Consider the following 17,128-nt stretch of genomic DNA (forward strand, 5'->3'; position numbering starts at 1 on the left):
CAGGTGGAAATCTTCCGTAGGAGCATTCTTGGCTTCACACGAAGATACATACTTCCTCCAGATACGGTGATAATGTTTTGCCATCACCTCCTTCCTAGCCCTTATCAGAGTAGGGATGACTTCCTCCGGAATACCTTTCCCAGCTAGGATTCGGTGTTCAATCGCCATGCCGTCAAACGTAATCGCGGTAAGTCTTGGAACACGCAGGGCCCCTGCTGCAACAGGTCCTCCCTGAGAGGAAGAGGCCATGGATCTTTTGTGAGCATCTCCCGAAGATCCGAATACCAGGCCCTTCGAGGCCAATCTGGAACCATGAGTATTGTCTGTACTCTTTTTCGTCTTATGATTCTCAATATTTTTTGAGATGAGGGGAAGAGGAGGGAACACATAGACCGACTGAAACACCCATGGTGTCACCAGGGCCTCTACTGCTACTGCCTGAGGGTCCCTTGACCTGGCACAATACCTCTGAAGCTTCTTGTTGAGGCGTGATGCCATCATGTCTATTTGAGAAAGTCCCCAAAGACTTGTTATCTCTACAGAAACTTCCTGATGAAGTCCCCACTCTCCTGGATGGAGATCGTGTCTGCTGAGGAAGTCTGCTTCCCAGTTGTCCACTCCCAGAATGAAGACTGCTGACAGATCGCTTACGTGATTTTCCGCCCAGCGCAGAATCCTTGTGGCTTCCGCCATTGCCACTCTGCTCCTTGTCCCACCTTTGCGGTTTACATGAGCTATGGCTGTGACGTTGTCTGATTGAATCAGAACCGGTAGGTCGCGAAGAAGATTCTCCGCTTGTCGTAGGCCATTGTATATGGCCCTTAATTCCAGTATGTTGATATGTAGACAAGCCTCCTGGCTTGACCATAGGCCCTGAAAGTTTCTTCCTAGTGTGACTGCTCCCCATCCTCGGAGGCTCGCGTCCCTGGTCACCAGAACCCAGTCTTGAATGCCGAACCTGCGACCCTCTAGAAGGTGAGCACTCTGCAGCCACCACAGGAGAGACACCCTGGCCCTGGGGAACAGGCTTATTTTCTGATGCATTTGAAGATGGGACCCGGACCACTTGTCCAGAAGGTCCCACTGAAATGTCCTCGCATGAAACCTGCCGAAGGGGATGGCCTTGTAGGTCGCCACCATTTTTCCCAGTACTCGAGTGCATTGATGGACTGACACTCTTGTCGGTTTTAACAGGTCTCTGACCATGTTCTGGAGTTCCTGGGCTTTTTTGTTCCTGGGAGAAAAACCCTCTTTTGTTCCGTGTCCAGAATCATGCCTAAGAAAGATAGCCGAGTCGTTGGAACCAACTGTGACTTTGCTAGATTTAGAATCCAGCCATGTTGCTGCAGCACTCTCAGGGAGCGCGACACGCTTTTCAGCAACTGATCTCTCGATCTCGCTTTTATCAGGAGATCGTCCAAGTATGGGATAATTGTGACTCCCTGCCTGCGCAGGAGCACCATCATTTCGGCCATTACCGTGGTGAAAATCCTCGGGGCCGTGGAAAGCCTAAACGGCAACGTCTGAAACTGGTAATGACAGTCCTGTACAGCGAATCTCAGGTACGCCTGATGAGGGGGATATATGGGGACATGAAGGTATGCATCCTTTATGTCCAGTGACACCATAAAATCCCCCCTTCCAGGCTGGAGATCACTGCCCGGAGAGATTCCATCTTGAATTTGAACCTTTTTAGATACAGGTTTAGGGATTTTAGATTTAGAATGGGCCTGACCGAGCCATCCGGTTTCGGGACCACAAACAGGGTTGAATAGTACCCCTTCCCCTGTTGAACTAGGGGAATCCCGACAACCACTTGTTGTTGACACAGTTTTTGAATTGCAGCTAAAACTATCTCCCTTTCTGGGGAAGAAGCTGGTAACGCCGATTTGAAAAGCCGGCGAGGAGGCACGTCTTTGAATTCCAGCTTGTATCCCTGGGATACAATTTCCATTGCCCAAGGATCCACGTCTGACTGAACCCAGACGTGGCTGAAGAGTCGAAGACGTGCCCCCACTGGCGCGGACTCCCTCAGTGGAGCCCCAGCGTCATGCGGTGGATTTAGTAGAAGCCGGGGAGGACTTCTGCTCCTGGGAACTAGCCATAGCAGGCATTCTTTTCCCTCTACCCTTACCTCTGGCGAGGAAGGAAGAGCCCCCGACGTCTTCTGGACTTATGCGGCTGAAAGGACTGCATCTGATATTGAGGTGTTTTCTTTTGCTGTGGGAGAACATAAGGTAAAAAAGTAGATTTACCCGCGGTAGCTGTGGAAACCAGGTCCGCGAGACCTTCACCAAATAAAACCTCACCCTTGTAAGGCAAAACTTCCATATGCCTCTTTGAGTCTGCATCACCCGTCCATTGGTGGGTCCACAGGGCACACCTAGCAGAAATCGCCATGGCGTTGGCTCTCGAACCTAGCAGCCCAACGTCTCTCTGAGCGTCTCTCATATATAAGACTGCGTCTTTAATGTGACCTAAGGTCAATAAAATGGTATCCCTATCTAGGGTATCAATGTCATCTGACAAGGTTTCTGTCCAAGCTGCTACAGCGCTACAAGCCCAAGCCGACGCTATTGCCAGTCTGAGCAAAGCACCCGTATGTGTATAAATTGATTTTAAAGTAGTTTCCTGTCTGCGATCAGCAGGATCCTTGAGGGCTGCCGTGTCTGGAGACGGTAGCGCCACCTTCTTGGACAAGCGCGTTAAAGCCTTGTCTACCCTGGGCGATGATTCCCACCGTACCCTGTCCTGTGCAGGGAAAGGATACGCCATAAGAATCCTCTTGGGAATCCTGCAGTTTTTTGTCTGGAGTTTCCCAAGCTTTTTCAAATAACGCGTTCAGCTCATGAGATGGGGGAAAGGTTACCTTTTCCTTAAACATGCATACCCTCGTGTCAGGGACAGAGGGGTCATCTGTGATATGCAAAACATCTTTTATTGCAATAATCATATAATGAATACTTTTAGCCACCCTTGGGTGTAACCTCGCATCATCGTAGTCGACACTGGAGTCAGAATCCGTGTCGGTATCAGTGTCTGCTACTTGGGACAGGGGACGTTTCTGAGACCCTGAAGGGCCCTGTGACACAGTCAAAGCCATGGATTGACTCCCTATTTTATCCCTGGACTCTGCTTTGTCCAATCTATTATGTAATAAAGCCACATTTGCATTTAAAACATTCCACATATCCAACCAATCAGGTGTCAGCGTTGCCGACGGAGACACCACAATCATCTGCTCCACCTCCTCCTTAGATGAGCCTTCCACTTCAGACATGCCGACACACACGTACCGACACCCCCACACACTCAGGGATATATTTATATGGAGACAGTCCCCCAATAAGGCCCTTTGGAGAGACAGAGAGAGAGTATGCCAGCACACACCCAGTGCCACCTGACACTGGAATAAAATCCCAGCCAGTACAGCGCTTTTATATAAATATATATATATATATATATATACATACATTCACTGCGCCAATTAAATGTGCCCCCCCCCCCTCTTCTTTGCCCTCTGTAACCGTGCTCAGCAGGGGAGAGTCCGGGGAGCCAGCTTCTCTGCAGTGTGCTGTGGAGAAAATGGCGCTGGTTAGTGCTGGAGGAACAAGCTCCGCCCCCTCAGCGGCGGGCTTCGGTCCCGCTCAAATTATTTATACTGGTGGGGCTTTATTAATATACTGCCTCCGCAGTATCTACTTTAAATGCCAGTGTCCCTTGAGGCTTATATTGCTGCCCAGGGCGCCACCCCTGCGCCCTGCACCCTTACGGTGCCCGCTGTGTGTGTATGTGTGGGAGCAATGGCTGCGCGTTACCTCAGTGAAGATCTGAAGTATTCTGCCGCCTTTGAAGTCTTCTTTTCTTCTTAATACTCACCCGGCTTCTATCTTCCGGCTCTGTGAGGAGGATGGCGGCGCGGCTCCAGGACGAACGGCGAGGGTGAGACCTGCGTTCCGACCCTCTGGAGCTAATGGTGTCCAGTAGCCTAAGAAGCAGAGCCTATCATTTAAGTAGGTCTGCTTCTCTCCCCTCAGTCCCACGATGCAGGGAGCCTGTTGCCAGCAGTTCTCCCTGAAAATAAAAAACCTAACAAAAAGTATTTTTCAGAGAAACTCAGGAGAGCTCCCCTGCAGTGCACCCCTGTGCCCAGTCTCCTCTGGGCACAGGATCTAACTGAGGTCTGGAGGAGGGGCATAGAGGGAGGAGCCAGTGCACACCCATTCTAAAGTCTTTAGAGTGCCCATGTCTACTGCGGAGCCTGTCTATACCCCATGGTCCTTACGGAGTCCCCAGCATCCTCTAGGACGTAAGAGAAACATTGTTATGTTATGCAGCAGCAGTGTGTTTGGAAGACAATACTTTGTAATATTGCCATTGCCTGTGTATTTTTACAGACAGATAGGAAAAGGCTCTAATGAACTGTACGGAGATAATGGACCCATTTATTTAGTAATTTGGAATCTCTATTTTCACATTAAGTTACTGAAGCTATTATAGGGCCCAGAAGTAAGGGTGACCCTGTGATATGATTCAGCAGATGGCGCATGTGCTGAGACGCTGGGCTTTCAGATCCAGAACTGTAGATATATGACAAATGACATGAAGACGTCAGTTAGGGTCATGTGAACAGTATTTAAAATAAAAGGGGGGAATTCAATTGTTTTGTGTTTTGTGTGCACAATCTCTTATCTAAAGTGAGGGGAGATTGTGGGGTTCGATTTAATGGGCGCAACACAAAAGTCTAGTTTAAGCGTTCAAATGGATAAACCTTTTTGCGCATTTCTGCTCGCCAAAACCGGGGGGGGGGGAGGGGAGAGGGGGTTTAGCTGAAATGCTGGCACTGTCTATATTCTGCCTGCGTCACTCTGCGGCTATATTTGCATATGAAATGGTACTGTACGTTACAGTGTTTTCTATGAAAAAAATGTAGCGTAGCATTTCATATGCAGATACAGCCACGGTCGCACACGGAATATAGGCATGTCACATATCACTTTAATCAGCATAAGCTGTGTGTGCGTCCTATTCATTTTGCGAATATCATTCATTCAAATGGAAAAAGTTGCACGTAAACACGATCAGCGCTACCGAGTCACCCTACAACATGGTGTGACTAGAAGGGCTGTTTAACATGAGGTTAGATGTATGTGGACGCATCTGTATAAACAGATATTTTGGCTTACTTTTCCTGATCAAACTGCTAGAGCTGCCTCAGGTTTGATGGGTGCCTTCTCTAGATTGCATGTTTCAACTATTTCCATTTGATGGAATTCAGATCAGGGTTTATACGAGGAGTGTGCGATAAGTTTCTGGATGCACAAAAAGTTTTATATTTAAAAACAAAGTAAATATTACATTTTCTCAAAGTATTCGCCAGAGGAGTCTATGTAAAGTTGCATGCTCTCAAACCATTGGTGATGCAGCTGTATCAGTACGAATCAGGTATGTCTTCTACATGTTGGATGAAGGTCTCCACTGTAACTTCCGGTGACTCAAAAAGTTATTCCCATGCATCTAGAACTTGATTTGTGGGAACACAAAGAAGTTTCAGGGGACCAGGTCTGGACTGTACAGCAGATGACCAAGCTCCTGGACGTGTTCATGGGCCAAAAAAAACACCACTTTCCTGGAATTGAGGGCAGGTACATTGTCATGATGGAGAAGGACACCATAATCGTGAGTTCTTGGACGGGATGTAGTTGGAATTCCAGTGGTGGAAATCACGACTGCCAGAATGACGGCAACGCCACCACAGCTACTCCCACTCCTGGGTGTCCACGACACCCATGGAGTGGGAATAGAGCCGAGCCCGCAGCGTGGCGAGCGTAGCAAGCCCGCAACAGGCTCCGCCCTGCTCGCCCCCCTGCCGGCATTCTGACAGTTGGGATTCCGGTGTAGGTACTTTGACCGCCGGGATTGCGACCTCCGGGATCCCATACCCAACCCTTCTTGGACGGCTCCTGGAAATGGTTTCCGACACTTGCAGCAGGCATTGGTTGGCATACCAGTCTTCAGTGGCAGTGCGCTTCTGCAGTAGTGGTACTGTAGCTACATGACCAATCGCTGTCACAAACACAGCCACCATCTGCTTGGCCACGCTGTGCTCATGTCAGAATTTCTGTGGAGGTGCACCTCAAACTGGAGTCCACTGGGCCAGGATTCATCGCCACTGGTGGGACAAAATCAACCAAGCCTCCATCTGCCCTTGAGTCAGGTGCCGCCAGTGTGCAGAAACCATGCTCAGGCCAAGCTTTTCTGGGCCATGGTCACCCTGGCATCAACCTCAACTCCCAAATGGCTGTAGCGTTTTCCTCAGTAATGGTGGACACAGGTTGACTGCAGTGATCCTCGTTTTCCAGGGCCAAAATTCTGCAACAAAGTGGTTCGGGATAGTGCTTCCTCCCAAAAAAGCAGCTTGCAGTTGGTCAGAACTCTCCTGTTGTTACAGACCACTCTTATAGTCGTAGAAGATCATGGCTCTCCATTGGCCCGTGTTGAGCTCCATAACAAGTTTGTGAAGGAAATGAACATACTTACTTCTTCGGTGTGCAGTGCTGCTTATATACGGTTCTGTGCCTTGACATTTCACAAGAATATTTGTCGGAGATTACAGTTCACAACCAGACAGTCAGATTACTGTATGTCTGCTCTACCTATGCACTGCCCATATAGAAACTTATTTCACACCCCTCGTGGGAAGCCACTTCAGAACAGCCCAATGTTCTGTTCTTATCTATTCTTGGGTGCTTTTAGCTGTGTGTTTTGGGTCATCCTGTTGGGGGACCCATAACCTGCGACTGAGACAGAGCTTTCTCTCTTTTTTTTTTAGCACTCTCACTATTCTTCTATTTAATGTGGGGTCACTTTTCCATCAAGCTGCTTGTACATGGTCATATAGACCTTACCTTTAATGCGCTTTTCTATAATCTATAAATGTATCTTTGATCTCCTCAGACATCTCTCTCTTTTGCTTTCTCTGGTCTATTGTCAATATGGTGCACACGATGATACCAAACATCAGACTGACTACTTTTCTCCATTAACATAGGCCGAAATACTAATTGGAAGATTAAAGACATGTGTGATACTAATTCAAGAACGCAATTTTTTGAAATATCACTATAATCCAATAGTTAATCATCTTTTCTAAGGGGTACCAACAAATCTGTCCAGGCCATTTTAAAATATTTATGAAGAATAAGCAATAATGTATCTGGTTTCACACTGTGTTTGCTTTATCCTTTGAAATAACAAAGGCATGCAGACATACATGAGATAATAGCTTTTAATTGAATAACTTTCCAGGAGGAATAAAGTATTGTTTCAGTGAGCAGTAAGAGTACCAATACGTTTTTCCCTGTCTGTATCATTATATTAATTGTTACATTTAATACACAGATGTAGTTCCCACAAATTATACCGTACAATAACAGTCAACAGTCTGTACCTAATTAAAATATAATGCATTTTAACAAGCCTAACTGTATTCTACTTGCTGTATTTCCAGCAGGACAAGATAAAACATATTTTTGAATTTGCATTTTAACTTTACTAATGGCTAACTCACTGCAGTTGCTGCATACCAGAATAAGATAGTCATGTATGTTAAATTTCACTTTAAGGAACGGAGCACAAAGTTTGGCAAAATAATATAACCCCATTATTATGGCCTGATGTTCCAGAAAACGGATTACTTGGCCTAGAGTTTAAAAGAACAGTAGAGCTGAGGGAATATTTTGGCTGCTCACCTTCCCCCTATGTAATCTCTGAATCATTGTTATCCACAGTAAGAGACGCAAGTACTGAAAACCTTTCCACGTTTTCTGAAGTGCTCTAGGATGTGTTCCACAGTAAACAATGGAAAGTATTTTGAATCTTAGCGAGTGAGAGAGTGTAAATATGTATGTGGAACGCAGAAGGAGCTTATGTCATATCCAATGAGCAGGTGAAAAATTGTTTTGGTATAGAGGAGTCTCTCACTAAGAAGATATTAAAATATATTGGTATAAATACTGTATTTTATCAGTCAGGCAATAAAAGGAAATTTGTTTTGCTAAATTGCTGCCCTGTGAGCCACAAACAGGAACGGATGTATCTACTATCACAAATTGGGCACTGAATTGGATCACTGCCATGAGAAAATGTAGGCATTGTCATAAAGAATATACTTAATTGTGTGCCTATTTGCATAAAAATAACTATGTGAAGAATAAACAATAACGGTTCTTGGTATATTTTCTTGTTTTATCAGATGCCCATAAGTACAAATCTATTCAATCTTGTAAAAAAATAACACCAGAGGCCAAAGGTTATAGGTCTGGATTTGATAAAAAGTGCAGATTTTTCTTCATATTTGCGTGGAATAAAAAAGCATAATATTTGCAGAAGTAGATTGATATAAAAAAGTTATCTGGCCACTGAGGGGTTTGAAAAATCAAGAAAGATGCAATAAGAATAAGCTAAATACAATCTGTATATTAAATAAAACATTCATTATCAGGCCTGAATAAGCTGGAGTTGGAGGCAGAGCCGGCCCTAACCAATATGATGCCCTAGGCAAGATTTTGGCTGGTGCCCACTTGCACAGACGCTAGTTCCGCCTTTGACCCTGTACCCTTTTCCCAGCACCATCACCCCTCACCCATAGCAGTCCTCATTTTGGTGCTCCTACCCCCTATATTTTAAATAGGAACAGTGTGCACATTTGGGGGGTCATTCCGAGTTGTCGCTCGGTATTTTTCTTCGCATCGCAGTGATTTTCCGCTAACAGCGCATGCGCAATGTTCGCACTGCGACTGCGCCAAGTAAATTTGCTATGCAGTTAGGTATTTTACTCACGGCATTACGAGGTTTTTTTCTTCGTTCTGGTGATCGTAGTGTGATTGACAGGAAGTGGGTGTTTCTGGGTGGAAACTGGCCGTTTTATGGGAGTGTGTGAAAAAACGCTACCGTTTCTGGGAAAAACGCAGGAGTGGCTGGAGAAACGGAGGAGTGTCTGGGTGAACACTGGGTGTGTTTATGACATTAAACCAGGAACGACAAGCACTGAACTGATCGCAGATGCCGAGCAAGTTTGAAGCTACTCAGAAACTGCTAAGAAATGTCTTTTCGCAATTTTGCTAATCTTTCGTTCGCAATTTTGATAAGCTAAGATTCACTCCCAGTAGGCGGCGGCTTAGTGTGTGCAAAGCTGCTAAAAGCAGCTTGCGAGCGAACAACTCGGAATGACCACCTTGGTGCGCAGCCCAAAACGGGGCGTCATCTTGCTGGGAAGGGGCATGGCCACACAATAATTCCCCCAGTTGAAATTACGCCACCCAGTACTGCAACTTTATTCACATTATATCATGCAATAGTGTTTCTTATTCACATTACACCACACCATATTGCTTTTTATTCACATTAGACCACACAGTAGTGCACTTTCTATACGTTACTCCACAAAGTACTGTAGTACACTTTATACACGTAATGCCGCACAATAGTAATGCATTTCGTATGCAGATAGAACCGCAGTCACACACAGAATATAGGCTTGCCGAATATCCTTTTAATCAGCAGAAGCTGCTTGTGCCCCTAGGCATTCCAAATGCCCTAGGCATTTGCCTAGTTTGCCTATGCCTAGGACCGGCTCTGGTTGGAGGTGTAATAAATATTATAGGAAACATGGTAGCATCTGTGTCAAAGTAATGGAATACATGTTAATAGCCAAGAGTGAGGGTTTTAACTTGTGATGGTGGAGTAGACTGCAGCCAAGAGGTACTGGACGCTTTGAAAACCAGAGGTAAAGCAACAAAGTTGAAGTCCAGACAAATAGTAGATAAGCTGCAAGTAGAGAAGTACTGTACCGCTGCAGATTAGTCACACTGGAGAAATGTACCAATTATTAATGGATAAAGTGGTATAAATGGTATAACAAGACAGCTAATGAATAGAAATTTTTTATCAAATAACTTGAAATAAGTAAGGTTGGATTTATTTTAGTAATATAATATAACAAACAAAAACCAAATAATAATTTGTAGTGAAAGAGTATTAAGGGGGAGGGGGGAGAAAATGATAAGGAACCATGGAAGTCAAAAGTTTTTAACATGATCCTGACCACATTGGGATATTGGGAGTCATTCACTTGTGGTTGGAGGTGCGACAGTATGTGCAAAGTGCCTATTATTGGTACTTTGCACATGCACATGACCTGTTCTGTGCGTGCGTGAACGGGTCCTGCAATCAGGCATTAGGCTGTTAGTGGTTGACAGTCTGATGCCATTTTGGGGGAGGGGGGACTCTGTTTGGATAAATGGAGGTGTGTCACTGCATTTAGGGGGAGTGAAGAGGTTGGGGATCTTCGTCCTTGGATGGAGATTTCCTGGCCATTGCGATGGGTGACTTGCACAGTACCATGGTGCCGCAAGCTGCCTGATGGTGGATGCCTTGATCCAATGCTGCATCCTAGAATGCAGGTTGGATCACTACTGCTGCATCTGCTTGTAATAGATGCTTCTTGCTGCATTACCATACAGTGCTATCCGAATCAGGCCCATTATTTTCTTAATCAACATGACCCACATCAGTGTGGAAGCCAGTGGCGTAAGTTCGTCCCAGTCACCCGGAGGTATGATAAATGTTGGTACCCCCCTACATATACACACACATACCATATGTAACTATCCGTAGCGTGCTCAGGTACCTTTCCCAATAGTAATATAGGTACACATAAAAAGTGGACGCACTCCAAGTCAGTCATTACAATAAAAACAGATACCAGCATACCTTTATAGTACACCTACAGTGCTCCCTCACCCGCCAGCAGGTCTCGATGGAGATGCTTTGGCGCAGCGGTGTGCCAATATATATAAAAAACACACAAACACCTCATTCACTTAAAAGCACACACACGCCTCTTTCACTTAAACATACAAACACGCCGCTTTCACTTTAACACAAAAACGCCTTTCACTTAAACACACACATGCCTCTTTCACTTAAAAACACACACATGCCTCTCACACATGCCTCTTTCACTCACACACACACACACACACACACACACACACACACACACACACACACATGCCTCCCTCACTTAAAAACACACACACACACACACACACACACACACACACACACACACACACGCTGCTTTCACTTAAACACACACATGCCTCTCACTTACACACACACGCCTCACACACACACACACACACACACACACACACACACACATTCAGAAATGGACACCCCTCCATATATTTGTAAGGTAGCGTGTACCCAGACCAGGTGTGTGCTCTGTACATAGGTGGTCATTCAGAGTTGATCGCAGCCAGCAACTTTTAGCTGCTGCTGCGATCAATAGTCCACGCCTATGGGGGGGGTGTATTTTAGCTTAGCAGGGCTGCGATCGCTTGTGCAGCCCTGCTAAGCTAAAAAAAATTTCAAGCAGAAATAGACCAGCCCTGGACATACTTACCCTGTGCGATGGATCCAGCGATGATGGGCCCGGCTTTGACGTCACACCTCCGCCCTCCGTTGTCCTGGACACGCCTGCGTTTTACTCATCACTCCCCGAAAACAGTCTCCAATGGTCCGGATCCGCCCTGCCACGCCTCCTTCCTGTCAATCTTCTTAGCGGTCGCTTCTGCGACCGCTTCCGTCGGTAGGCGTGGCTTACCTCAGCGACCTCTGTCGCCGGGCAATGTTGCGCACGCGCACAGCATCCGCCGCGCATGCGCATTCCGCACCCATTCGCACCACAGTGAGAAACCGCTGCGTGCGAACGGGTCGGAATGACCCCCATAGTCCTGTAGAAATGCTCAAATGCTCCTTTAATCCTTGCATCTCACACACATGCCTCTCACTTACACACACATGCCTCACACACATGCCTCTCACTTACACACACATGCCTCACACACACACATGCCTCTCACACACACGCCTCTCACTTACAAACACATACACACATGCCTCTCACTTACACAAACACACGCCTTTCACTTACACACACATACACACGCCTCTCACACACATGCCTCTCACTTATACACACACACATGCCTCTCACTTACACATGCCTCTCACACACATGCCTCTCACTTGCACACACACATGCCTCTCACTTACACACACACATGCCTCTTTTACTTGAACACACAACTTTCCTTAAAAACACACACACACCTCACTTAAAACATGCACACACAAAAATCAGTGCTTCCAACATTTATCAAAGCCCCCCCAGCACCCCCAACTATACCTTCCCCACCACAGTACAGCTTGAGGCCAGTGCCTACCTTTGGCTATCATCGGCCTGATGGAGGAGCAGAGAGCTTCACTCGGCTGGCTTGCTTAACTGGAAGGGCCCGGGAGGAGCTGCGCTATGGAGCTCCCCCTAGCTGCAGCCAGTGCCAGCTCTCTGTATATACAGGAGGCAGCTTCCATGTCACGGACACAGCTCCTCCATCTGTAAGAATCATTAAAAAAAAAGTAGCAGCGAGCGATCGCCACCAGCGGGAGACAGTGGAGGAAAAGTGCCCCCTTGAGGTCAGGAGTCCGGCGGCAGCCGACTCCACTGCCTCCCACAGTTCCGCCCCTGGTGGAAGCACTTGCTTTCAATATGCTTGGGGTCCCTCAGCTACAATTCAGTACCATGCAGGAAACAAGAAAGACAAAGGGCCTGATTCCGATATGTACGCTATTGCACAGCTGCAGGGAAGTGGCTGTGCAATCTTGTACTAAAATGTAAATGCAGCAGGAAGCGTCTGTAGGTAAAAGACTCCTCCCACCAGTATCTGTGATCCAAATGCTACATCTGAAGATGCAGCATCATAACCCTTGGCCAGTCTGTGTAAGCCGAAGCATACTCTGACTAGCCATTAGAACTGGTCAGCCTGGTCCAGTAAGTCTGCGCTGGGCTCGGCACAACTACAAAACGTAGTCATGGGGGGACTGCGAGCAGTCACACAGGACCCGTAATGCATATACGCGGAATGAGTCCTGCGCATGTGCATTTACCCAACCATTGGATTTGTACATAAACCATTGGGTTTGCATACAAATCCAAATCAGGCCCACAGTTAGTACATTGGGATGTAAATATCAGTGAAAAACAGTTTTGAATTAAGGAAGTGAACTGTTGGACAACTCAGTGCTGTGAGCCAGTAATGCTAACCATTACACCATCCGGGGCAGCACGGATGGTGTAATGGTTAGCATTACTGCCTCACAGCACTGAGGTCATGAGTTCAATTTCCAGTATGGAACGAACTGTGTATAGTTTGTATATTCTACCTGTGCTGGCGTGGGTTTCCTCCCATAATCCCATATACTAGTAGGTTAATTAGCTCCAAATAAAATTAACCCTAGTGTGAATGTGTGTGCGTGTAAAGGTGGTAGGGAATATGGATTGTAAGCTCCAGTGGGGCAGGGACTGATGTGACTGGCCAAAATATTCTCTGTAAAGCGCTGCGGAATATGTGGGCGCTATATAAATAACTGGTAATAAATAATAAATTAAGAAAGAGAAGGATGTAACAGGAAGTGGGTATTTTTCTTTACTTTTAATCTTGTGATTTAAATGTCTGGATTCTACTTAGTTTCCACTGATTTCCCTGAAATATTATCCAACATGAATCTCTATTGACTCTAATGCTTTCTTGTGTAATTACAGCCCACCTGCCAGGCCTCTGAAGAGTCCTTAGAATGAATCATGTAGTTGTCTGACAAGCACATAGATGCACATAGATGTTTCAGGCTTTTAGTGCTGGCACCATGCTGACTGCAATATGTTGGTAGCAGAAATGAATGTACCAGACAGTTTCCAGACATCAATGATATACTTTGGTGGACAGCTTGTGTAGTTGGGGTGAGGATAGGATGAAGAAATATTACCTCGGACGAGTGCCAGCTGGGAACACATGTAACAGTCAGGCTGCCTCTGAGTATTGCCTCTCCAAGTTTATAGACTAGTTCAGATTAATACACCCAAACCGCTCTCACAAGAAGAAAGGACACTCTCCATGGCTGCAGTACAAAACTGTATCTTTATTTTTGTATTTTTTTTACAAATTAAATAGGGATTTATGTTACATTATTGAGACAAATATCTCACTTTTAAGCATCCCAACAATAATATTGGTCTATCTTCTCTAACTCTGTGTAGACTGATGAATCCCCATGTGATAAGTGCCGAGGTCTCCCGCATTCTGTACTTGGGAGAAGAGCACAGCAGACATTTTACTTGATCTAGAACGTACCAACCCAAGGCCATGGTGCCAGGCTCAAATCCCAGCTGTGTGTCATGCTTGCGTTTGTTTGTGGAACTGGTGTCAGGAAATAGTCTGTTTGGGTATCCGGAGGTGTATAGGTAAGTATAGGTAAAGCAGGCAGGCCTGATGAATCCTCCTGGCATTAAGAAAGGTGCTTTCCTGACTAGGAATCAAATCCGAGTCTCGGCAGAGAGATGACGGATCGTACCCACTATACCACCAGGGACTTTGGTGTTGGTGACAGGATGATATGTAGCAGACAAGAGTGTAGCAGTAGATTAACCAGGCTGATACTGGATTGATACTGTTGGTAGAGAATGACACTTCTCCTTACTTGGTACCTTGTCTGGAATGCTACAGTGGCTGAACATGGCAGTGTAGTAACCAGGCTTACACTGAGTTGTCGCTGTAGTCCAGGATCTGGGAGCACTCAGTTGATAGCAGGACTGGATGCAGACTGTACACCGGAATGGATGGTAGCTGTGGATAAAATAAAAAAAATGTTGTCTGCGCTTATGTAAAAGCAGCTCAGATAAAATGGATAATTGTAGGTTAAAACGAGCGCTAAATTATGCGTGTAGAAAGTGAGTGTGGCACCTGTAAAAAACAATAATGATTAATACTTAAAAACTTCTGTTTACAGCTCTTTTGAGAAATGGTTAGGTTGGTGGTATCCAGATATAGATGTAAAAGTCCGGAATCTAACTGTCCCTAACTTACCCACGGGGATTCATCAGCCGTTGGTATCGCTGTGAGGGCTGTCCGTGGCCACCTGTCCTTGTGGGTACCAATATGTTGGCCAAACTTGTCTGTGAACGGCAAAAGTGATCCTACACCCTTAACATGCTTATCTGGTATGGTGATTTAACCCTACACCCTTAACATGCTTATCTGGTATGGTGATTTTTTCAAAATCACCATACCAGATAAGCATGTTAAGGGTGTAGGGTCACTTTTGCCGCTCACAGACAAGTTTGGCCGACATATTGGTACCCACAAGGACAGGTGGCCACGGACAGCCCTCACAGCGATACCAACGGCTGAGGAATCCCCGTAGCTGTGGATAATCAGGAACGTAACTAATGAAGCAGGAATAAACTGGAATTACCTATGCAGCTAGGGATAGGGTTTGCACAGGTGTGGAGCAGCATCAGGTAACAGGAACAGGCTGGAAATACCTGTGCAGCCTGAGATGTGGTTTGCACAGGTGTGAGCAGGATCATCAATCTGTGCAGCATCATACCTCCCAACATGTCCCTCTCCAGGAGGGACACAATGCTCTGCTTCTGAACTTTTCTCTTAATTTAAGATTGCTGGCACCTGTGTTGAACAGGTTAATGGATAAGAAAGGTGTTTCAGAACAGGTGATGGCAAGCATAGATTAAGAGAAAAGTCCAGGAACAGAGCATTCTGTCCCTCCTGGAGAGGGTCATGTTGGGAGGTATGTAGCATTCAGGAACAAAACTGCAGAATAAATGCAGGAGCACAGCTTTCATACTGAGAGCCAGCAGCTAGACTATATATCCTAGGACTAGCCAGGATTGGATGAGCACCGTCCGGTGGTTCAGGATGGCTCAGACTGGCTAGAGGTTTGGCTGGCTGTGGACTGTGGCCTAGAAGGCCGGAAACAATGAAGCCTGTGGCCCTTGGGGATGATAGTAGACGCATGTACTATGCCCAGAGAGCGAGTCGTCCAGTGATAGGAGTGGTAAGTAACCCAGCAGCAGGGGTAACAAATCCGGGTTGTGACACTGTGCCACTGGAGGTATTTGGTTGTCATTAGTGGACGTAGGATCCAGAAGCAGATCTGAGGGCAGGATGAGTTCCGGGACCACTGTCCATTAGTGAAACTCATTCTCTATCGGGGAGTCACCGCAGGTCGCTCATTCAGTGTCACTGGGGCTAGACCTCCGACATAAAGTGCAACTATATTGGATGGAGCCCAGCCCTCGTGGAAAGCGATTCTCATTTTGACGGTAACTCCTGTGGGCCCCACTGTGGTAGATGGGACAGTCTCTGAGCCAGACCCAATGGGAAGGGTCTTTATACATAATCTCACCACAGCATCTCCAACTCACAACTGCTTGGTAGTTCATCTTAGCCCACAAGCTGTCCCATAACTGCAGGAACTGAGGGAACAGTTCTTGCTATGAGTTTCCTAGTACCCATGAAAAAATCTCATACTTATAATTCTCCTCATCCTCTTCCATGTCGTTAGCTAAGTACAAGGCAACAAAGAAATTCATGGATATATAGTCACTGGTGTGCAGGCCTGTATGTTTAAAATATGTTCACACCATAACAATGGTACTGGTTTGAAATTCTTAAACCGGCAACCACAGACAAGAACTTCTGAATCAGCTGATTTTCTAGGAGTCTGTAGAAAGCATGGCACTCTCGACACAGGAGGCATCACTTGATCTTGCTGCTGGGACCTCTCGCTCAGCGATATGCAGTTTGCGCACTCCACCAACACTAGCCTTCAGCTTTCCCTCTGCAGTCCTCTGCTTTCCCTTGCTATCATCAGTTGCTGCAGCCCAAGGAGCAGTCTGCACATGCCTCACTGTGGGAACTGAAAAGGGAACCAGGCTTGAGGGCTGATCTGGTTTCTTGGACACATTTGCTTGAATATCTATGTTTTTTTCTGACTCAGCTGAAAACAACATAGCATAAACAATGTTTAACTCTCTTAGCCACTTCTTAATAGGCTTTCTCTTTCTGAACATTGCTAGCATAATCAGGAAATACTGAAATACGGCCACCTCCACCACCTGAAATACGACCACCTCCGTGCTCCTATGGACTCTTACTGTAAGCCAAGCAAGTCCCAGTCACCATAATGAAGACGTTTAACAATAATG

General features: G+C 46.1%; 1 protein-coding gene and 1 pseudogene across 2 annotated transcripts in view; one reads left to right on the forward strand and one right to left on the reverse strand.

The window, feature by feature from the left end:
• COL8A2 (collagen type VIII alpha 2 chain) overlaps window positions 1-17,128 on the forward strand; it is a 379,634-nt gene that overhangs the window by 243,130 nt on the left and 119,376 nt on the right. The gene's annotated exons all lie outside the window — the stretch shown is intronic.
• Window positions 6,954-16,993, reverse strand: LOC135002288 (speedy protein 1-B-like; annotated as a pseudogene).

Source organism: Pseudophryne corroboree, chromosome 2 (genome assembly GCF_028390025.1).
Source record: "Pseudophryne corroboree isolate aPseCor3 chromosome 2, aPseCor3.hap2, whole genome shotgun sequence".
Lineage (NCBI taxonomy): Eukaryota > Metazoa > Chordata > Amphibia > Anura > Myobatrachidae > Pseudophryne > Pseudophryne corroboree.